This window comes from Vespa mandarinia, chromosome 1 (genome assembly GCF_050613455.1).
Source record: "Vespa mandarinia isolate Hongniang chromosome 1, ASM5061345v1, whole genome shotgun sequence".
In the NCBI taxonomy this organism is placed as follows: domain Eukaryota; kingdom Metazoa; phylum Arthropoda; class Insecta; order Hymenoptera; family Vespidae; genus Vespa; species Vespa mandarinia.
In genome coordinates this window covers 1,836,578-1,861,262 of record NC_140810.1, presented here as the reverse complement: position 1 = coordinate 1,861,262, position 24,685 = coordinate 1,836,578, and the positions used below count along the sequence as shown (strand labels likewise).

Genomic DNA, 24,685 nt, shown 5'->3' with positions numbered 1-24,685 from the left:
GAATCTGTTAGAGCCCTTTAACGCGAACGTAACATGATCTCTCTCTCTCTCCCTCTCTCTGTTTCTCTATGTCTCCGTTGCCATTTTGACTTTGCACCGTTGCGGTTTCTAGTATAGTATTGTCCTCGACGGAGAAACCTCCGCGAACCTGACGCTCACACAACGTCAAGAGAATGCGCTGAGCATAATTAATAGGACCTACCGATTCTCTGGATGGAACGATGAGAAACGCGAGGTGGGGTTTGTTCGCCAGTTAAGACATCGGCTAAAGTTACAAATGAAGCGATCGAGCTAAGAAGAAAGAGGAATAGGAGAAGGAGAAGGAATAGGAAGAGGAACGATGAGAATAGAGATGCAAAATCGTCTATGAGAAAAAGCGATGAGAGAGAGAGAGAGAGAGAGGGAGAGAGGGAGAAACCTTCGAGAATCGTTCGTCAGTAAGATCCTACGGCAAAGTTAACGATCGAGAGTTCTCCGTGGGATCGTTGTTGTTTCGGAATTCGTGCACCGTGTCACGTCTAACGTAGCGTTAATGGAGGCGCTTGTTAGGTCGACGTACGCGTCGCGCTCGATAACACGCCTTGTCGTGGGCGGAGTATTACCGCGGCTACTTCCCTTCGTCCTCGCCCTTCTGAGCCTTCCTACCGTCTAGCTCGGTAGAACTACTACTACTACTACTACTACTACTACTGCAACAGCAGCTGCTTCTGCTACTGCTGCTGTTGCTGCTGCTGCTGCTGCTGCTTCCGCTACCGTTGACTGCTATTGCGCGAACCTGATGCCTCGAAGCTTTGGCAAAGGCACTGAGAATAGAGAGAAGGAAGATAGCGCTGGATGATGCGTTTGCCTCTACGGGACGATTTGGATTAACTCTAGGAAGGTAGTAGTTGTACTTGGGCGACGAGCTTCTCCGACGTTTCCCACCACTCCCTTACCTCTACACAACCTCTTCACCCTCACCCATCCAGACCTCCCATCCTTCCACCCAATCTCTACCCACTTCATCCATTTGTTGATCGTGTAAAGTTACGTGTACGTTCCATTTGATAATGTATCGAATCCGCGCCCGTACGAGGCTCGGATTACCCCTACCTAGAGAAGTTGTACTTGGATTTACGACCTCGCTTCTGTATCTCTCGCTTATCCGCAATGGTAGATTCCGCAATCCCGTAGATTCTCTGTGATCGTCCTCGATCTCAACTCACGTGACTCTTACGATTTTGCGTTCTTACTCCCGCGAGAATTCTGACACGGTCGACAAAAGCTCAAAATTTTAACTTAACACAATTTTATATAAAGAAGAGTAAGAGAGAATGAAGGTATGAGTGTAAAGTACGAATGTACTTTAATTAATAATATAATTAATAATATTATAGCACAATTATGCTCGTTTATCTCTCTTTCATTTTTCTTCTCTTTATGTATAAATACAGTTTTGTAATTATCTACTCTTGATACTTTTCTACAGATGAAAACGTTAAAATGGTAACCTTAGCGAAGTGCTCTTGTTTTCTTCGAGGTATTTCAAAGAAAATGTTCTAAACATTGAATAGACTCTTTTCTCGACGACAAAATGCCAAAAGACGATATTTACACGCAATTACGGTAAAGTGGGTTGAACCAGCAGCTGCCTTCATCCTGTGAAATACATTTTTCATAAATCCAACATTTTCTGAAATTAAAATTAATAAGGAGCAACGTAGGTCCTTCGGCGATTGAAAAGTAAATTTTATATCGATCGACACGCTCGATATTGACGTCGTGGGATAAATAAGTTCTACCGAAAAGAAAAAAAAAAAAAAAAAAAAAAAGAAAAAAGAAAAGAAAGAAAAGAAGAAATGAAAGAAATTAAAAAAGGAATCAAGAGTGAGGAAAAAAAGGAAAAATACGAGGGAAGATCTTTTTGTTTTTTTTCTTTATCATAATTAAATGACTAAAATATTCGCAGACTTTATCGATCGACCATAAATACGACAAATCTCTAAACCTTCTTTCGTCGACTTCAACAACGGCATTATTTAAACATATTACGAATGAAATGCTAATTCTATTGTCTCATTATGTTCTACTACAATAGTAGATATAAATGTTTCACTTTTGACTTTACATTAATTTTTTGCAAAAAGATATTCCACTTTGTTGAGTGGATATCGTTCACGACACTGGAAACAGAGGAAGAAAGAGCAAGAGAAAGAGAGAAAGAGACAGATAGAGATAGAACAGTCAGTCGAAAGAAAAGCTCGAAATCTGGTGGAACTGGATCGCACATACCCGATGTCACTAGCAATCCGTTGAGAAACGTAGCTCTGCTGGCTCGCGCGGATAAACAATGACACAATAAATCTCTTCTTGCTTCTCCCTGTCCAGTACTCTCTCCCCTCTCTCTCTCTCTCTCTCTCTCTCTATCTCTCTCTTTGTCTCTCTTTCTCTCTCAGTTTCTCGTGTTAGGAGAAACCGACGGTAGAGGTGGGGAAGAGGGAGAGGGGAGAAGGGTTGGAGGTGGGTCGTTCGGTGCTACGAAGCAATTAAAAAGTGGGGCTCGCCTCGAGAGGGCTTGTTACGACCGCGCCCCCACATTTATCATTTTTCCCTGCTGACCCTCGAAACCGTGGCGGAGTCTCCGTGAGAGAACCAACGGAGGCATCCACCGTGGCACCGACGCTCTCAACCCTTCCTACCCACTACCTCCTGCTTTCGATCTCTTCCACCCTCCTATACCATACCACCACTACTATCCACTATCACCTTCATACTCAACCCCCTTGCTCTTCGCCGTTCGCTTAGTTGAATTTCATTGTTTCTGTTGTTCCGAACCGTGGCCGAGGACGATAAATTGAACCGATCGGTTCTACCTCGAAGGGTGCCCGCTCCAATGGACCGTACGCCGAGATTCGAGTCGTACATCTCGAGCTGGCCTATCTCCGACGTTCGGACGTGGTCCGGTTCGTGAGAATCTTTCACGTACACGTATGTCTACGTATGTATATACGTATGTATGTATGTATGTACGTATGTATGTACGTACGTGGTTGTCATGTTCGAGACGCGACCGTATAAATTTTCTAGTTTACGATATAAACGAGATAGAATATTGATAAGAATTGAAAAATTTTCTTTTCCTTTTTCTATTTTCTTTCCTTTTCTTTTCTTTTTTTTTTTTTTTTTTTTTTTTTTGTAATACGACTTAATATTATACAATAATATTTTCTAAACTCGTTACTTAAGTATATACGTAACACGAGTGAAATTCTATTACTTACTTATGTGTGATCAAACGTGCGTCACCTTCAACGAGATAAATTAAACTAACGAACGAAATCGTTACTTGGCGAACGCGCGTCGTATTTATCTTGAAATAACCTTGAAAAATCTACGATAACAATTTGCTTGGCTTGTGATTCATTTATCATTGTTATTAAATCTATTGAATGAAAAATAAGAAATATGTTGATCCTTGACGGTAACGTCCTTCGGTTCGTTAAGTATTAAATTGCTCATTCTTTGCAAAAAAAAAAAGAAAGAAATAAATAAACAAATATATATATATATATATATATATATATATATATATATATATTTGTTGAATTTAATGGATTTCGAGTCGTATTTTTTTTTTGTTTTTCTTTTTTTTTTTGTTCGTAACGGAAGCAATCGTCGGAGTCTTGGCGAATCGAGAAACGATAAACCGCATTCTTCCTTACAATCTTCGAGCCCCGAGGGTTCGATTCTTTCTCATTTGAATCGTAGCAACCCTTAACGTAAAGGCAGTTGAAAGCAAAGGAAGAAAATAAAGGGGAGGCATGGATGAAAAGTAGATAATGTCGGGAAAACATTTTTGAACGAAGACAAGAAAAAAAAAAAAAAAAAAACAAGAGAAAAGAAAAAAAAAGAAAAATGTCTGCTCCGATATTAGGGGAGGAAAGAAAAAGAAGAAGAAGAAGAAAAAGAAAAAAGAAAAGGAAAACGATTTAAGTACGTTAAATGTTCTATGCTTCATCATTATGTTTTCCTCCACGTTTTACTATCCCTATATTGAAAGATAGAATTTCTGGTTTGTTCGAAAAATCTATCGACCAAAAGTGTTTCGCAAAATCCATTATCGATGTTATTAATTCGAAAACACGCGATGCGAATAATCAGAGGCAAGCTTAATCTCTGTTCGGATAATCGAGGTTGCGGTACACCATACATTCCCAATAGCGAGATTCGAACGAATTTAACTCTACGAATTAAATTCGATAAAATCGATTAAAGCTGGCGCATTCACGCGCACTTTCTATGTTCCTGCTTCGTTGCTCGTGCCGTCGCGAATAGTACGAAGTTATCAACCTTTAAAGCTCTATGTCCGTTATAAAAAAAAATGAAAAAAAAAAAAGAAAAAAAAAAGAAAAAGAAAAAAAAAAGGTAAGAAAAAAGTAAAGCAAAATAATGAAAAACGAAACAAACGGAAAAAAGAAAAATCCTGTAAAAGAAATTACATGAAGACGATGAAGCAGAAGGGAAAGATAGATTTGTCTTTTATCGTTGGACGGTGAGGGTTGGAGGATGGAGGAGTAAATTTATCGAGGGACGTGCGTCGAACGATATAACGCAGTTTATATCGGTTGCTGCTTTCGTCGTAAAGAAGAACGACAGTGTGAGCGTGATTTAATGCGGCAAACATCCGCGGTTGCGAATAAGAGGATTATGGTTTGGAGGGATAAAAAAAAAAAAGAAGAAAACAAAAACATATAGCAACAACAGTAACAACAACAACAACAACAAGAACAGCAACAACAACAATAACAACAGCGGGAATCACAGAAGGAGGGATAAAAAAAAAAAGAATGAAAAATATACAAATAAAAACTAATCTCGACGGTTCTTCCTGTGTCAACGAACGTAGAATCGACAGTGATCAGCAGTCAGTCTAACAGCGATTTTAAAAGAGCTGTCCTCCTTTTGAAAGTTTAGTTAGCAATCGGATTTATACCTCTCGTTTCTCATTCATGGCGACACGTTATAAAGTATTTAGAAAAAATCATTCTCGACGGATGCCACGAAATAATAACGATAGCGACGCGCATCGGGGGAAGCTAGCTATAATCCTAGTCTACTAAAAAAATAAAAAAATGAAAAATAAAAAATAAAAGATAAAAAAAAATAAAAAAAAATGAGTCGACCGTAATCGATATCGCGCATACGGTCGCGCGCGAGTATTCGCACGTGAGAGCGCACACGGACGTATATTACTCGCATGATGTATGGAGATTTGCCTGAAATATATATATATATAGGTACATATACATACCGAAGTTGGCTTTCGTGTATTTCGCAGAGGCCGCTTTTATGCGAGCAAACCAACATAATTTCTGGCCGTGGTAGGGATGGAGGAGTGATTTAAAAGAGTACGACGTGTTAGTGCGTCTATCTGTAATAGCATTTGAGTTTTGAATATATCCCGAGTGAGAAAAAATGATTATGGGTTCATGCGGATAAGATCCGCAATATTTAAACGCGTGTAAAACGTCGATAAATTAATTTTACAAGATCATGCCTACGTTCGCAAGTATATAACCTATATAAAAATTATCCCTCGTTCGAGGGGTTTTCTCTTTCCTTTCGATGCTATTAATCACTCGGCCGATGAGAGATTGGACTGTGGTACCGAGGGTCGAGAACGATAAGTTTTTTTCTTGTTTTTCTTTCCTTTTTCTTTTGCTCCGCCAAGTCGAATCACCGAGTTCGTTCGTTCTATGAAGCATCGTCGAAAACCAAAGTCCTGAACGTGATCATAGACGAAGGGAAGAGAAGACGAGAAGAGATCCGAGTAGACGAAGCGATCTCCCGATGATGATGATAGAGAAAAGGGATCGGGGAAAAAGGAGAAAGGAGAAGAGGGTTTGGTTTAATTCGTAAGGGTAACAACAACGACGTCGAAAAGTCGTCGACGGAATGGGTTAACCATCGAAGAGAGTTTGCGTGGCGCGTCTTTCTGGCGCCCGACTCGATCGATCTAGTCTACGAGATATCTCGTAAACAGCACATCGAAAGAGTAGAAAAAGGGAGAGAGAGAGAGAGAGAGAGAGAGAGAGAGAGAGAGAGAGAGAAAGAGAGAGAGGGAGAAAGATCGACAGCCTCCTAGTTGCTTTTCGTTGACAAAGGAGACGCAAAACCCTTCTTACCCTCTTACCCTTTATCCTTTTATTTCACTTTCCTTCTCTGTCTATCAAACGAAAGAAAATTTCTTTTTCTTCTCCCTTTCTTTATCTACTACTTCGCTATATAGGAGAAACTTTCCTACGTCGCGACATGGCATCGTCATTTCTTTTATCTCTCTCTCTCTCTCTCTCTCTCTCTCTCTCTCTCTCTCTCTCTTTTGCTTTTTTCTGTTTTTTTTTCAGTCGATCGCGAAAAAATCGAAGACGGCTTGAACGACGACGATCGACGAGATCGCAGTTACGTAGTTCGATGCCGAAGCTATTACCGAAAAATGACGGATGGCTTTTGCGGTATCGTTTTCCCTTGCACGCTCGATCTTCTTTCAACCCTCCTTTAGTTCCTGCCTTTCTTCCTTCCTTTCTTCCTTCCTTCCTTCCTTCCTTCCTTCCTTCCTTCCTTCCTTCCTTCCTTCCTTGCTTTCTATCTTTTCTATTCTTCCTTCTCTTGCACGCATCGAAACCCTCTTTCCTACAAATCGACCCTTTTCAAGGTATATTGATTTATAGCCGATTCGTAGTCCTACGCCTGCGGTTTCTCCTTTTCTCTTCTCTTTTTTTTTTTTTACTTTTTCTCTTCTTCTTCTTTTTTTTTTTTTATCATCTTTTATAGTCCGCCTTCTTGAGAATATTTATTAATAACTCTCTTGGAGTAGATTTGTTCATTCAATAAAAATCATCATATCATACGATTAGAACGATCTCTAAGCAGTGAGGTGAACTCTAAGAATACGTGAATGTACCTGATGGACATTTATGATCGATCGTACTCGTTTATAATCTAACAAACCTCATCGTTGGATCGTATCTACTGATTTGGAAAAAGTATTTCCGTTAATAATACATCCATTTATCTATGAGAATCTCTACGGGAGTCACTTTGTTAAAAGCATAATTAATTAATAATTAACTTGGCTAATGAACTAGCCACGATACATTAAGCATTCGTTATTTAAACGCGTTAATTAATTTTCCAACGGACTTATACGAGAACGAACTCTCCCGCGTGTTAAAAGAAGTACGGGGACTAATTCAAATATAAAAGAAAAAGAAAAAGAAAAAGAAAAAAAAAAAAAGAGAAAGGGAACAAAAAGAAAAAACGAATTTCGCGATATGCCCTCGTCTTATCGGTAGAACTGTCGCGGAGAATTAGCGGGACATGTAAAAAAAATATCGATCAAAATTGACAAATTGGCCGATCGGGAACGCGAATAAAACTCCAAATGAATCCGACGGAAAATGAAGCGACGTGACAATAATTTATTGCTTGAAAAAAGGAATCAATAGAATTATAGTATATCGAGACGTCTCGGTAAACAGACAAGGTATATTTAGTTCTATGTTGCTTCGTTACCTATCTATGCTCTTAATAACCAGGTAAAACGATACGAGCTCTCTTTTCCGATGATAGAAACGCGTTTAAAATTCAATGAGACGAACATTCGACAGATGGAATATTATCTGGAACCGTTCGATATCACGATAATTTATCTTCGAAATAAATGGAGATATTTTTCTTTATAATAGCTATACGAATACCTACTACAGTTTTATTAAAGAGTGCGAGACGTTTTCTTTCTATGTATAGGACGAATAAATAATAGATTAAACTCGTCAATGACAGGCAGAATAAATATAGAATAAGAGACGAAGTAAAAGAAATAAAAAAAGAGAAAGAGAAAGATAGATAGAGAGAAAGAGAGAGAGAGAGAGAGAGAAAAGCAATTTATTATTATTCTGTACATATATATATATATATATATATATATATATATATATATATATATATATATATATATATAAATTTAAATAATAGTTTTATCGTCGTATCTTTGAAGACATTTTGTGAGGATATCTACGAAATAATCAAACGTTTATTATTAAAATCTTAAAATAGACTTAGACTCTGCCATTGCCCGTTTTATTACGTACCTTTTGTTGTTTAAGTAATCAAATCCTTTGAAATTTTCTAATGAAACCTCTCTAATGCCGTCTTCCTTTTGACAATGGGATGATAAATATTAAAAAGAGTTTAGCCTTTGAAAAAATTTTTTTATCATAATCATGAAGAATAAAGAGAAGAATATTCGGGGAGATCGGATATTTTCAAGGAAGAAATTTAACACCCTTTCTTTTTTTCTCTTTTTCTTTTTTTATATGTCCTTGCGTAATCTTCTGGATTATACTCGATGACCGATCGAGTTACTTATCCGATATAATCCATCGAATAATAGGCGTTCAGCAATCTCCAATATATAATCCAAGAAGAATGACGTTTCTCATGTGTCTTTAAGGGTTGGAAAAAAAAAAGAAAAAAGAAAAAAAGAAAAAGGATCGTTACAAAAGCAGACATCGTTTGCTCGTTACCGGCGTCACGTGTGTCACCTCGGAGTTTTAGCCACTTTTTTTTTTACGGCGCATTCATCGTTTCCTATAAAGAATAGAAAAAAAGATGGAAAGAAAGAAAGAAAGAAAGAAAGAAAGGAAGAAAGAAAGAAAGAAAGAAAAAACAAGAAAATAAGAATAATAAAGATAAGAAAAAAAGAAGAGAAAGGAAAAGGAAGAAGAAAAAGGTATTCACGAAAAAATGAAAACGAGAGGTGAGATTTTTCTCTTGCGGCGAAGGTTTGCTGCTACTCCCCGTTTTTATTTCTTGTCTTATACAATATGATGCGAAACGATATTTTGATTACGTTCTCTACGAAAAAGAGTTCGTAGAGAAAAAGAAAAAAGAGAGAGAGAGAGAGAAAGAGAGAGGGAGAGAATGAAAAACCATATAGTGAAAATAATTCTTACCGTAGAACGATTTTCGACGAGAAAGAATCTAAACGAGTATAGTTGAAAAAAGGTAAGTGACTATCGGGAAGAAAGGAGGATAAGTTATCGAGTTATATCAACTGGAATTATTTCAACAGATTCGATGTCTATTTTATATTCAGTACCGACATATCGACGTTTAGTTTGAACAAAATGAAATGAAATAATACTCGAACTAAAATTTAGGAGGGCGCATGAAGCGTAACAACGGAAAGGAAAAGTTATCGAACGTTGCTCGTACAAGAAACGAGTTTTATAAAATGAGAAAGGTATAATGAATCGTTAGGTAGGAACAATTAAGTTAAAGTATATCTTTCGAATTCTGAGATGAAAACATCGATAAGTTTCTTTTTTCATTGTGATAAAATTTCTAAAATGAATTCATTCGTTCGTTCGTTCGTTCGTTCGTTCATTCGTTTGTTCGAGAGAGAAAGAGAAAGAGAAAAAGAGAGAGAGAGAGAGAGAGAGAGAGAGAGAGAGAGAGAGCAACGTCGTTATCGTTTCTTTACGTTTTCGTCAGACGATCGTCCTCGTAGACGAAGAGTTGACCTTACTCTTGAACAATTTTCTCTCCTTGTAAAAAGCTCCTCTACCTATTTCTCATTAAGTTCAAAGTCAAAGTAAGGAATAAGGTGTAAGAAGAAGAAGAAGAAGAAGAAAAAGAAGAAGAAGAAGAAGAAGGAGTAAAAGAAGAAAGAGGTGTGGAGGGTTAGGACGTACAAGAAATAGTAAGAGAAAAGGAAAGACGGTGAGGTAAGAAAGAGGAAAAAAGATGGAATAAGAGACGGGAGGATTGGAGATTGGGAAGGAAGGAAGAGGTGCCAGGAAGATGGAGAAGGGATTTCGCGGCAGCGGAAGTGGCTGTTCTAACCGGGGACCCGGAGGCGATCCCCTTAAGAATTCGAAAGTTCCTCGAACATTGCGAGCTTACCGTCGAGAACGATCCGTACCGAGATTGAAATCCCCAAAGGGGATGAGACCCCGTTCGCATCGCGTACTCTTCTCCCAATCTCTCTTCTCTTCTCTTCTCTTCTCTTCTCTTCTCTTCTCTTATCGACGTCGATACGTGGAAATATACAGAACATGGGATATGTTTTCGCGACGACGAGGACGAGGACGAAGACGAGGTCGAGGTCGAGGACGAAGACGAAGACGAAGACGAAAACGAAAACGATGATGACGACGACGACGACGACGACGACGACGACGACGACGACGACGACGACGACGATGAGGAAGGAAGGAAGGAAGGAAGGAACCGAATCGGTCTGCTCGCGCCATTGGGACGACTCGAAATATATTCAGACGACATTTACAAGCCAAATTGAAAGGAATGGAGAGACCGTTCTGAGCTACGGAGAAGTAAACGTGTTCGTTCGTTCTCTCTCTCTCTCTCTCTCTCTCTCTCTCTCTGTCTGTCTTTCTCTCTCTCTTGCTCTCGGAAGACAAATTGATTTTGAAATGCCATGAGAGAAACACGCGGACAAGCGTGTTCGGCATTGCCTTGCGAGAGGTTCAGACTAGTGGAGACAAGAGGGAAAGAGGGAAAAGGGAGAAAGGAAACGGACTCCGAGAGGTACGATCCATCCGCGCCCGTTATAACACGCAGCATTTGACAATTATTCAAATTACGTAGAAATCCATTTTAAACGGTCTCGACTTCCATCCTTCACGAGCTTTGCTTTCTTTCGTACTCTTCTTTTCTGTTTTCCATTATTATTATTATTATTATTATTATTATTATTATTATTATTATTATTATTATTATTATTCCGTCTTGTTATTGGCTTTTCATCTCTCTACTTCGATTTTCCTCCGAGTCTATATGTATTTTTATTTCGACAATTTTCTTCTGTCGATCGATCCCGAACAATCCCCATATGAGAATTGTATGTGCTCAACTAAATAAGAATATTTTATATATTTATATGATGTTTATAAATAAGATCCCATTATCGTTCATTTCCTGTTAAGGAAGAATCGATTTTTAAAGTAGTTCATTCATAGATAAACGCTTAATTGCGAACGAAGAAACGAAAATATGAACAAAGAGAAAAGAAAAGAAGAAAAAAAAGAAAAAAACAGAAAAGAAAAAAAAAAGAGAAGAGAAAAAATAAGAAACGTGAACGAACGTGGAAGGCGTAACGACGATGGAAAATACAACAAAGAGAAGAGCTAATTGAGGCTAATTAGCGCATTGTTATCTATTTATGCCGCGTTATGCCCCGGGCGTTTACACGTCGCCGGTTGCTCGTATTAACGCAGTCGATTCTAGATACGATATTGGAAACTTCTGCTAATCAGGACAAGCACTTAACCCGATAGGTCAATACATCGAGTTGACCGATTCAAATGTACTACGCTACACTGAAGCGTGCGTTACCGGCCAATGTTAACTCAAACCGCGGACAAATTCTACAGGTCCTACTATTGCCTCAAATAATGCACGATATTCATTGTGAACGCTATCGTTACTTTCTTTCCCCTTTAAGCAGAAACATTTCGAAATGTATTCGATTCAAGAAAATTTTCGCTTAAATAAATATTTGACGTGCGATCGAGAGTACGATCCGATGAAAGAAAGAAAGAAAGAAAGAAAGAAAGAAAAAAAAAAAAAAAGGAAAAAAAAGAAGAAAAGAACGAACATTATCTTTATAAAAATTACGATCGATAAATTAAGACCCGTAATAATTCTTCTTCGTTATCCATATAGAATTTCGATAATGTAAGGAAGAAATTCGTGAGCAACAACAAGCGAATCCACGCTTTAGCCGATGCACCCAAAACCTCGTTAGTAACGTAGCCGAGAAGGACTTCGGTCCGACATTCACGAAGAACAATTTACATGCCGGGCGTTACCCACTGACATACCGGCAAAGCAAAGCAAAGCAGACGCTTCCCTCGTACTCGCAAACACATATATATATATGTATACACACACACACACACACAAAGAGAGATATATACACATACCATGTCCATCTATCTGTCTCTCTCTCTCTCTCTCTTTCTCTATCTATCTATCTATCTATCTATCTATCTATCTATCTCTATTTCTCTTTCTCTCTTTCGTACGCCAATCAGCGCTCGCACACGCATATCTACGCACGCGTTGTCGAGTTGGACGACTCGACGACGACACCTTGTCCAGCTGCCCCTCGATAATTAATGCCAGGCACATGCTGCGGTCATTAATTCGACGATTCTACACCGGCGGTATCCCCGATACGTCTTTGACGACACGCGATAGCCAACACAGTGCTGGCTGCTCCGATTCCAAGCCCTTTCCCCACTTAGGATGAACGATCCATTCGTCAGGAAAGTTTGGCCATACCTTCTCGCCCTCTGCCTTCTGTTCCCGAAGGGAGATCCTGGATAATTTAGGGAAAGCCTCGGCACTCTGACCATACTGAACTATCGATAACGAATGACATTTCAACGGGACGTTCTGCTCAATTTCCACTTTCCTCGACGAACGATCGATACTCGATCGCGAAAACTACTGACTCGTTGTGAATCCCTCTTCTTCCTCCCCCATCTCACTCTCTCACTCTCTCTCTCTCTCTCTCTCTCTCTCTCTCTCTCTCTCTCTCTCTCTCTCTCTATTTCCGTATTCGATTGGAAATCGTCAGGGATTATCTCTTCCTTCTCGATCGTTATTATATTTCTAAGATCATACGTGAGCTGTCTCTCCCTTTGAACTTATACACTTTGTGTACTCCGAGAGTCTCTTTCATTTCTTTCTTTTTCATTTTTTTTTCTTTCTTCTTCTTCCTTTTTCTCCTTCTTTCTTTTTTTTCTTTCTCTCTTCCTCCCCACTATGAAAAAGCACCTGGATTATCTTTAAGACGAGAAAATTCGCATCCTCCGAGGAAACGTCCCTGCAATATCCCCTACCCCACTACTCTCACCCCTTTTTTTTCCTTTTCTTTTTTCTTTTCATCTTTTTTTCCCTTCTTCCTCCTCTTCTTTTCTTTCTATCTTTCTCCTCTTTCTACTGGCAAAAGATCGCGTCGAGAGGGCGCTTAACTCTCCGGCAAAATCAGGGATGACTTAGCGCGTTTCAGGGGGAGAGAGAGAGAGAGAGAGAGAGAGAGAGAGAGAGAGAGGAGGGGGGAGACGGCCGAAGTCGAGATTACGAAAAAGCGAATCGTAGAAAGAAGACGATGAAAATCTTCTATTCGAGAGAAAGATTTCTTTCTCTTTTACACGTATAAGCTATTCGTTCGAATGAAATCGAGGCTTTTCTTTACTTTTCTTTTCTTTTTTTTTTTTTATCTCTTTTTCACTCTTTTTTCTTTTTTTTTTTTTTTCCTTCGCAAAAGGAAGAGAACAAATTTAGACGAGGCAAAATCAAGGCCGAAATATTTCGGACGATATATGAAAAAAGAGATAAAATTCGAAATTATTTTTCGACGTTGTTAATGCGTTTACACAGGTGTTCAAAAAGAATGATTTAAAATCATTAGTAATCTAATGCGGAACTTACTTCGGCGTAAACGTATCGTCGGTATAAGATATTTTTCTGTTTGAGATAAAGAAAAATTGTATTATTCTATCGTTGATCTTTTCCACGTCTGTTACCGTTTAAAACGAAATTAAATTGGCTCCGGTATAAGAGTCATTCTAGGATCGAACGTGCGAGATAACCGGCTACTACTACTCCCTCGATTTTTCTAACATCGGACAAAATGCATTTTGCGATCGTGTATAAGCTACACATTTTCGTATGTATATATCTACGTGTGTATATATACACCTACGTATATATACATGTATGTATATATATATATATATAACTCCTGGAATATTTCGCAACGTTTCTCTCGCCACTGTAGAACTAATTAAGTGCAACGACCTCCTTTTTACGACGTTCCCCTTTTAACATTTCTTGCATACGAATCTTAAGATTTTAATATCCCGTGTCCGGCTTATTAAAATGTGCATATATATATATATATATATATATATATATATATATATATGCATAAATATGCGGAATACATAGAACGAATTAAGCCAAACGCATATCGAAGAAAGCACGTTCTGTCCTGGAAAATCTTTTCCTATTAACACTCACATACGAAGCATGCTTTTGAACTATTAAACGTAACCGAGCAAAATCTGGTATTACGAGAATGTAGAACTGGTTCGTTTAATTCCAGTAATTTACAATTATTTTTGTGTTCTATCAGAATTCCTCTCTACGGTTAGAAACATTTTAACAGAGGAAAAGCTTGTTATTTCGGACTTATCGATAATCGTTGATAGGTTATTTGATTGCTGTCTCGATAGAAACCGAAAGAGTTTTAAAGATTCTTTAGACTTGTTCGTATCGCCTCAGAAAGATGAGAGAGAGAGAGAGAGAGAGAGAGAGAGAGAGTGAGAGAGAGATAAATTAGAAGTTTCGACTGAAATGGAGTCTCGATTGACTAGATTGCGCCGTTCAGTATCAAACGAACCATGTTCTTTGGAGTTCGACGACAAAGACGACAACAACGATAATGCCTTGTTAAAGAGGATCGAAATTACAAAAGAAAAAGAGAGAGAGAGAGAGAGAGAGAGAGAGAGACAGATAAACAAAAAGAAAGATGATAAAATATATAAAAAAAGAAGAAAAGACTTTTGAACTATTCTTTAACATTGTATATTCCGCCAATCTATTCTCTTGTTACTGTTAATAGAAAATTCGAATTTCAAGAGAACGTTATTCAAGAGAACGTTACGTCTTACCCGTTGATAAGCTACAAATAGAACAAGAAGTTCTTAATGGGCTGTCTTCAATTCATTTAACGCAACGTCTCGTCGTCGCCCGAAACACTAGAGAGTCATGGAACATCTTCGAGGTAGTATTTCGTGTTACTTCGAGAAGAAGGGATGAAAGAAATACTATCGCGAGAAATTCTCGAGTAGTCGGCGTACTTGAAAATGGAGAACGTCTAGAGGCGGCTCGTTTGAAAAAGACGATGACGAGATCCACGACTCGTTAGCCAGGAGTTGAAATTACGATAGGAAAGAAAGTGAAAGAAAGACAGAGAGAGAGAGAGAGAGAGAGAGAGAGAAAGAGAAAGAGAAGTAAGAGAGAAAAGTGAAGATGACGAAAAGAGGAAGGAAGAAGGGTCGGAGAAGAAAACTATATAGAAGGGAGAAAACAAGAAGGAATGTAAGAAAGAAAGAAAGAAAGAAAGAAAGAAAGAAAGAAAGAATGAAAGAAAGATAATCGGAAAGTCCTCGAGCTTGGACGATCGCAAAGTGCCGAGAACTCGAGCGTGACGTAATAATGAGCGCAAAAGAGAGAGAAAGAGAGAGAAAGAGAGAGAGATAGAGATAGATAGACAGATAAATAGATAGATAGAGTGTGAGAGAGAGAAGGAGTGTGTGTGTGTGTGTGAGAGAGAGAGAGAGAGAGAGAGAGAGAGAAAGAGAAGGAAGTCATCCTTCCTTCGATAAATCTCGAGATCTATTTCAACGAGTCGTCGTAAATTAATCCCCCGTCCTGATTCTTCGGTTCCGGTGCTTGATTCTAATCTGCAGAAGGCATTCCACGGATTCATTGCGGACTTCGCTCCTTCGTGCGCGCCACGAGTCTTTCAGTCGTAGGAGAACCAAGATTTTCTTCTATCTCTGTTGGCGATCTCTCGAAGAAGGAAAGGAACCCTCGAATCAGGCTTCGACTACAGATTGGATGAGAAATTAATAGGACGTAAGAGCGATCGTCTCTTTCCAACCCTTACTCCCTTACCTCCCCGTCTTCCAACCTTTAAGCTCTTAAGTACGTTCAACCCCTACCACCTTAGCCCCTCGAACTCTAACCCTCCTCTCCTCCTCCTTCTCCTCCTCTTCCTCCTTGTACCCCCTTTCCCTTCCTTCATCCTCTTTATCCATAGCTTTGGGGTTAACCAAAATCTTACGGTTTTTCATAGATAAAAACTCTAGGATAACATTTACGGCTCGTCTTCTCATTGAAGTTACTCGCGAAAATGTTAACCACCATGGAAAGAAGTCTTCCCATTGCGAAATTGACGTTTTTTCCTTCTTTCTTTCTTCCTTCCTTTCTTCCTTCCTTTCTTCCTTCCTTTCTTCCTTCCTTTCTTCCTTCCTTTCTTCCTTCCTTTCTATTTTTCTCTTTCTTTCCCTCTTCCTCTCTCTCTCTCTCTCTCTCTCTTTTTTTCTTTCGCTATTCGGGGATACCAACTCGACGATAGAATTTTATCCCTTTTTGACGGTACCGATAAAACCGAATAGTACCACTGCGGTTGGGATCATCTTGAAAGCCCTTCTACAGGATCTCTTCTCGAACAAACGCCCTTCCCTTTGGTACTCGCTTCTTGAGTATACTTTCGAGATACTACGTATTTAGTTTTCTATCCAATACCACTCGATTCTTCTGCACAATAATTTCGTTCAACATCGTGTAGAATTGTAGAATAGTATCACAAGGGTGCTTTCAAACGATACCTTTATAAATCCTGTTTTATTTTATCGTTTAACGAGAAAATGTAACGAGAGCTCTTACGTATACATTCTCTTTTCTCTCTTTCTTTTTCTCTTTTTTTTTTTTTTGTTCTTATTTTATCTTTATTTTCATTTTTTTCAAATCGTTCCATGGAAAATTAAACGATATACATATATATATATTATTATATCTCTGTATATTTCGAACTGATAAGTTTTAATAAAGATTTTCATGGACTCTTTTCACAATGAAAGAGCCAGGTACTCTCGTGAGAGGAGCTCATAAACTCCCCGAATATGTTGGCCTTTCACGCTTTACCTACAAGGATATTATTCCGTATTATGCCTGCCGTGGGACTCTAAATAGCGGCGATGACAAATTGCCTCTGGAGAATGCGAGTGCTCCGTTCCCATTGTGCTTAACTCGCAGGGAAAACAGGCTTTAAAGTTAACTCGCTCGACTGCAAAGCGAATGACTCGTCGAAGAGGGAACCATGCTCGGTATCACCTAGCACGAGATAATCCTTCTCAAGATATTACGTAGAAATTGAACAACTTGTAACTCCCGATTCGATTTATCCTCCAATCACCGTTCTAATGTCGGCGATCATCGCGATGCTCACGAACCGTTTACCAGCACGATCGATTCCTTTAAATCATACAATTGAACCTACGAAAGGAAAGATGAAAATAGTGATAGAAAAGAAGGAGAGAGAGAAAGAGAGAGAGAGAGAGAGAGGGAAAGGAGTGCCTCTTTGATCTTCTTAAATATCAGAAAGTACTGAAAGTCCATCAATTTCAAGATACTGGACATTAGGGAAAAAGTAAATGACTAAGTAAATAACAAGCTAAAGCCTTTAAATTTCCGATATATATATATATATATATATATATATATAAGAATTGTCCAAACGTTTTGGTAACACGAATCTACGGTGAATCTTAAAAATCTTTAAGAAGATTGTCAAAAGGGTTACAACGTTTAACAAGATAAAAGAGAAATAAATGAATGTAACCGATAACGACCATTACAGGGTATAACCATAAACTTTTTCTTATTCCTCTTAGATATAGTTACCTTTAAGATAGATAATACGTACTTCTATCTACGACACTCTGATACCAGAGTTTTTGTCTTACTACGACATTAATAATACCTAGCATTGTATTATATATTGGTGGAACCGACGGTGAATATATCGGTGTGAGAGCAATATCTTCCTCCATTAATATCCACAGAAAGATAGATTCTCGTGTTTGCCCTCAAATGCATTCTATTATAATCTAGTAACAGTAGCGAGTATATCGTTGTAGACTCTCTGACGTATTTAAGTTCTATTCGTTTCTTTCATTCTATCTCATTCTTTCTTTTCTTATCTTCATTATTTTCTTTTTTCTATCTATGACTTACGATTTCTCTTTCTCTCTCTTTCTTTCTCTTTTTTTTCCACGTTCTTACGATCCAAAAAAAAAAAAAAAAAAGAAAAAAACCGTAGTTATATCTATGCGATTACGACTGACTCTAGTAACAAAACCTTTTTCTAACTTGATCGTTTCGATCCTTATCCACAACGTCTTTTCTCACACGCGAAACAGAAATCTATTTGTAAAGACGAAAATAAGGAACGTCCTATACCATTACTACGTTAGTTTTCCACATAAACTAAATTAAAGATTTTAAGATAGAACACGTTAGTTCCGAACGAAGAAAACCTATTGTAAAATTTAATGCCATTTTATGAAACGATATAATATGTATAATAATTATTGGTGATCCATTTGAGAAAATTGATCAATAACGTTTTCGATTCTTATTATCGGAAAATTGGAAAATAATCGTACGGTAATAATAGCTTTAAAGAAAAAAGAAAAAAAAAAAAGGAAAAAAAAAGAAAGAAAAAAAAAGAAAGAAAAGAAAAAGAGAGAGAGAGAAAGAGTTAACATCTTTTTCGTCGATTTTCGTTTCATTCAAGTTATTTGATTGAAACTGAATGAATTAATTCGCGTATAGTTAGTACGCGCATATAATTCATTGATTCCATCTTCTTTTTTTTAACATAAGAGTCGTTATTTCTTTTTCCTCCTTTATTTTTTTTTTCTTCTTTTTTTAACTCTTTCCGATTTTTCAAATAATCATTGTAAAAATAGAGAAAAGAAAAAGAAATGAAAAGGGAAGGAAAGACGGTACACATAGACACCTACACCTATGTAGAATCGATGAACGCGAAAAATTATTTAATTCCATTAAAGGAGATTGAATGAGAAATGGCCAATTTAATCGTGGAACATCGTCGATGCAAAGTGCACCTGCACTATTCACGTCGATTCAACTTCGACAACTTCTTTGCTTCGTCCTTTTTCTTTCTACTTCACAAGCGAAGTCGCGCTTTTTACACGAATACCGCTCGTAATTTTATTTCTTTCCTGATTTGTCCTGTCGACGTTACCGACAGTCGGAACGTAACAGTCGGTTCTTATCGGAAATTTGTACTTTTTCTTCATCTCATCCGGCTTTTAGCTTTGCCCGTGGAATCGGATACGAAAATGGTAACAGCAAAAGATGGCAGTTCTTCTTCGATTTCTTTCTTTTTTCGTTTTTTTTTTTTTTCTTTTTCTATTATTATTATTACTTTTTTGCCCATTTTTTCTCGTTATAATCTCTCTCTCTCTTTCTCTCTCTTTTCTTCTTTTCTCATTGAAATATTCAAGGAATTAATATTTTATAAATTACAGCGGTATCATCGCTCTTAAGTTTTTTTTCCTTTTTTTTTTTTCCTACTAATCATTGATTTAAGGAGTATAATTTGGATAATAAACATCGTCTCGTTCAATTAAATCAAATGATACGGGATATTAATGTATCCCGTATAATTTATCACACGATATTCGTAGAATCGATAGAAAGATAGAAAAATTCTCATTTATGCGAATTTAAATGGAAGAATTTCGTTTCATCGTTACGTCGTAAAAATTGACGTGTCTTTATTCGCAATAATAATATACAACCGTTGTTTCATTAACCATCATAAAGATGACACTTCTAAATGAATCTAGATATCGTTTAAGTTAAAATAATTGTCGATAAAAGGCCAACGATTTAGCAAAATTATCGATATACGGTGTTGATAAGATCGTAAGAGTATCTACCAAAAAGCAATCTTTTTTTTTTTTTTTCGACGTCTGTTCGCACGAGCAAACGTTGTCGGGCATCGATAGAAGTCGCCATTCTTCGTCGGGTTTCTCATTAATTCCGAGCAAAGGAACGCCGACGAGCGCAATCTCGAACTTTATCGTCCGCGCGCTCGCGCTCGCTCGAGTTGAGTCGAGCCAAGGCGTTCTAAAGATAAAAAGAAGAAAAAGAAAAAGAAAAGAAACTAAAAAAGAGAAGAGAAGAGAAGAGAAAAAAAGGAAAGGAAAGGAAAAAAAAGAGCGGGGGGAGGGGGAGGTACTGGGGTGGGGTAAAAAAGAAGAAAATAAGGGAAGAAAAAGGAAGGAAGTTAGAAGGAAAGAAAAGAAGGAAGAGGAAGGAAAAGGGCCTCGAGAGACTGTTTACAATTCATTAACTACGGGAGGTTTGATCAACGAGCAAACATTCGCTCCTCTTTTTTCCTACGACGTTATTTGAATAGGGATCTGCAACGCCAAACGCGCCATTGCTTCCACCACGAACTGAATTTCTCCGACCGCAAAATGTTTGGCGCATGAAACGTGTCGACGCGTTGCTTCTCTCAGTCTCTCTCTTTCTCTCTTGTTCTTAATGATCGCTAGAAGATGACTCGGAGATGTAGGATGATCGATATCCCGTCTAGTTTGTTTCTTCCTTTGAATCCTTTGTTTTCTCTAAACAAGTGAAATAAGATAGTTCTTATCGAACCAACGAAGATACAAACAACAACGATTATACGAAACAACGATGTATATTTTGATTTCTCCGATAAATGAATTGTTTCGAAATGGAAGAAATTAATTAAAAAAAAAAATATATATATATTATTTTCCTGATATATATTTATTCGTCATTTTAACGTATACACGATAGGCTTTATTAGATAATCTCATTTTCGATATGTCGATCGCATAGAGACAAGTTTAACGGTCGAAGAACATCGAACCATATCAAAGCCAAATTTCCATCGAAAGCTGATTGGGAAAAGGGCTTCGAAGTTGCCAGAACCTTTACGGTTCCTTGCACATCATTGTCGTTACTCTCGAAACTCCTAAGCTACTACTCCTTTGTCTTTCGTGACATTTACCCCTTTCTATCATCCCTTTCCCCACCTCCTTCTTATGCCAACTTCCTACTACTCTACTCTCAGACGGTCAGGTTTTCACCGCTAAGAAAGAAAATACACTCACACGTACGCGAAATCTCGTTTTTTCTTTTTCCTTTTCTTTTTCTTTCTTTTTTTTTTTTTGTTTCCTTCTCTCCGTCGTATTTATGTTCTTTCTTCGTTTCTTCGTTCAATGTGAAATACACACACACATAAATATACGTACGTACGGTTTCTTTTTATTTTATCTTTCTCTCTCTCTCTCTCTCTCTCTCTCTCTCTCTCTCTCATTCCTTTTTACTCTTTTTCTTCTATCCTAGGTAAGATTCGATTTGGCACTAAAGTTCAATGGGTTCCTTGCCAGAACAGCTTCTTCTACCTATTTCATTCCCGACTCTTTGGCTCGTACGTATGATTGTAAATCGACAATTTCCTGCTCGTATAAACGCTATTGTCCGTCTGGAATACCTAACTTATCGTTCCTCCTCGTGGCTTACCGAATAACTTACCTAAGATCAACTGAATTTCTTTAACGAATGGAAAGTGAAACTTTACGGTGAAGTAAAATACCTAAGAAAACGAAAAATCGACGCGTGTTATTTGAAAAGTTATCGGCTAACAAACTTGTTGGTATTTCTGGTCGACGAAAGAGCAAACCATCGTAACTTTGTCTCACGTTCTTAGAATGGAAAGGGAGAAGGCGACTTTAGGTTCATACATAATGCGAAATTTCAGTCTCATACTCGACGGCTTCCCGTAGGTTTGAAATATTAGCAGGGTAAGAAGCGTGCATTATTTAATGCGTTCCCTGCAACGGTATGTCTACCCTCCCTTTCTCTTTCTCTCTCCCTCTTTCTCTCTCTCTCTCTCTCTCTCTCTCTCTCACTTGCAATCTCCTACTCTATCTGCTTTAATATAACTTTCCTTAAGAATAATATTCTTCATTTTCATGGACGACCATTTTGATAAGGACCATGGTTGTCGTATTTAAATAAGATAACGATAAGAAGGAAAAAATATTAAAAATTAAAGAGCTTTAAAAATCTTTTTTAATAATTCTTATTTAATAATATTATTTACTCTACTTTTTCTTTTTTAAGTTAAATTTTAATACATACATACATACATACATATATATATATATATATATATATATATATCTGCAAAGATAATAGATTGTTTGTTTATCAAATATATATAAAAAAAAAAGAAAAAGAAAAGAAAAAAAAGAAAAAGTTGTTCGCCAACGATCATGCGGAGGATGATAGAATGATTAGAAGACAGCGGAATGCTGGCCAGGCGAGTACCTTATATCCACATAGTTTTTACGATGATAAGCAACGAGTCGTTATAGCTCTCGCTTATTAAGCTCCCGTAGATGGCACGTGGCCACGTCCACTTCTTTTTCCTCTCTCTACCATAACCGGTAGAAAAGTGGAACGTGCGAGACTATCCTTGAGCGTTTTCCAAGTAGACGGGAAAATCGTTGAGGGAATAATCTTTAAAAATTATTTTTCCAGTTGTAATATACATTAAACGCATTTACAAAGGTAAAACTAACATACTCGCTCTTACTAATATAAAGTATCACACACACACCCATATATATATATATATATATATATATATATATATATATAAACATATACATATATATTAGTTTTTATGTGAAATAATAAATTATTATTTAAAGGGATACGTTCATTGTAAAACTTGATAAATTACTTAACTTAACGTCTCTTACGTTGATAGAATTATTCCAAACATTGTTCTCCACACGGTAACGAGTAGTAGTATAGCGAAATAGTGAGCAGCACTTCGTATCCAGAGTTAAAGTGCGCAGTGAGATAGTTAAGCATATAGAGGTAACGTAAACATCACACAGTTACAACTAATTAACTATCTACGACGACTCGACGTGGTACATTCTATTATCCGTAACTTCAAGAAAAGCGAGCTAAATTTCACAGGCTGCTGTCGCCGTGCAAATCCTGCGACGATCGATCAATTTTCACGAGCGTACACGTGCACACTTACACGCACCACTCCATTCTCCATTTCCTAGCGACCAGACCAGAACCTCGAACTACTACTGTGCTTGTTCACACATTGGAAATCGACGTGGAATTGCATTTTCCTAATACGAGAGAGAGAGAGAGAGAAAGAGAGAGAGAGAGAGAGAGAAAATTCTTTCCTTTAGGAAAATTTCATTCGACGTTGAAAATTTTGTTTAATTTAAATTAAAATATATTCACACTCGTTAACACGTAGACCGTAATATCGTCACGTTCAATCATTGAGGAAAAATCCAAAGAATAGTTTTTTCTTTCTTTCTCCTTCCAAATACTCTTCACATTTTCTACGTAGTTAACTTCTAGTTAACAGCATGGTCTATGAAAGTGACAACGGAAATTAATATATAACGTGATCACTGTCTCATGGGCGGACGGTTGCGGGAAGATAAGTGCGATAACGATAAAAGTTTTCATTACCCGCCGGGAAAACATATTTTCGACGAATAATGGGCACAAATTCTCCTTCTTAGAAAAGCATTTCTCGCGGGAACGTTCTTTCTTGGAGAAAGAAAAATGAAGGAGGTAAAGGAGAAAGAAAGAAATAGAAAGAGAAGAAGAAGAATAAGAAGAAGAATAAGAAGAAGAGGAAGAAGGGAAGTAGAAAGTAAAGTAGAAATGGAAGAAACGAAAGGTTGCACAAGGAAGAGATCCATGATTCGGCAGTAGTCCACCCGCGCTCTCTCTCTCTCTCTCTCTCTTTCCCTTGTGGGTCGAAAGCTCGTTGCTTCGAGCTAGTCGGAGATATTCCTCCGTTCTCATTCTCTGTTAGCTGGCCGACCTCCTGCACCAGGTTGCGCGTACACGAGCATAGAGTTCGTGTGCAGGCAGGCAGACAGGCAGGCAGGTAGGTAGGTAGGTAGGTAGGTAGGTAGGTAGATAGGTAGGTAGGTAGGTAGGTAGGTAGGTAGGTATACTAGCAACCCTGTGCTTTTCCACCCACCGACGAACGTGCTGCTGTTCCCTCATCTATACCTTTACTATCTGTGTGTGTGTGTGTGTGTGTACGTCCATTGGTCTGTCTGTATGTGTCCGTTGGTCCGTCTGTGTACGTCGAGAGGAGGACGCACGGTAGCGCGTCAAGGCTTTAATGGGATTCTATTTACGGGGTTCGTGCCCCGGCTAAGCAAACACTCTGACTCCACCCTCCCTCCCTGCTCTCCTCCTTCCCACTCACCCCTCCCCTCTCTTCGACTCTTCTTCCCTCCCCACTACTCCTATGCTCCCTTTCCCATCCTCCTTTTGCTCCAGCGTCGCAGCCACTAGCATCGTCCGCACCTCCTTTCTCCTACGTCTTGCCTCTCTCCCTCTATCTCTCTCTCTCTCTCTCTCTCTCTCTCATTCTCTCTATCTCTCTCTCTCTCTCTCCAACTTCGTCTTTATACGTGTATGGGTCTCGTATATACACAAACACGCATGCTCGAGTATGCATCTCTAGCTATGATACGTACAAGCATCCATATGTAATATTCCCATCCTCCTCCTTCTTCTTCTTCTTCCTATTCCTCGTCGTTTCACTATACCACGCATCCAACCCTCTACCCTCCCTTCGCTCGTCCACTTTTCTCTCTTTCTATATATCTTTCTCTCTCTCTCTTTCTCTCTTTCTCTCGTATAGGCACTTCTGCGTTTTCAACTTCAGAGGCTTCCCACTTCACTTTAGCGATACGCAAAGCGCCTATCCAGCGTGAGTTTCTCTCGAATACTCGACCTTTGCATCGTCCTTATATCTTTTCCCTCCTCCCTCTAACTCCTCCTCCTTTTCCTCCGCCTCCTCTTCTTCTTCTTTTTCTTCTTCTTCTTCTTCTACTTCTTCTTCTACTTTTTTTTCTTTCTTCTACCCCTCCTCCCTCCTTCTCCGTATCTAAAAAAC

At 38.2% G+C, this 24,685-nt stretch overlaps 1 protein-coding gene across 2 annotated transcripts in view; it reads left to right on the top strand.

Annotated features, from left to right (window-relative positions):
• Positions 1-24,685, top strand: part of LOC118446102 (protein vein-like) — a 238,565-nt gene that overhangs the window by 93,282 nt on the left and 120,598 nt on the right. The window lies entirely within an intron of this gene.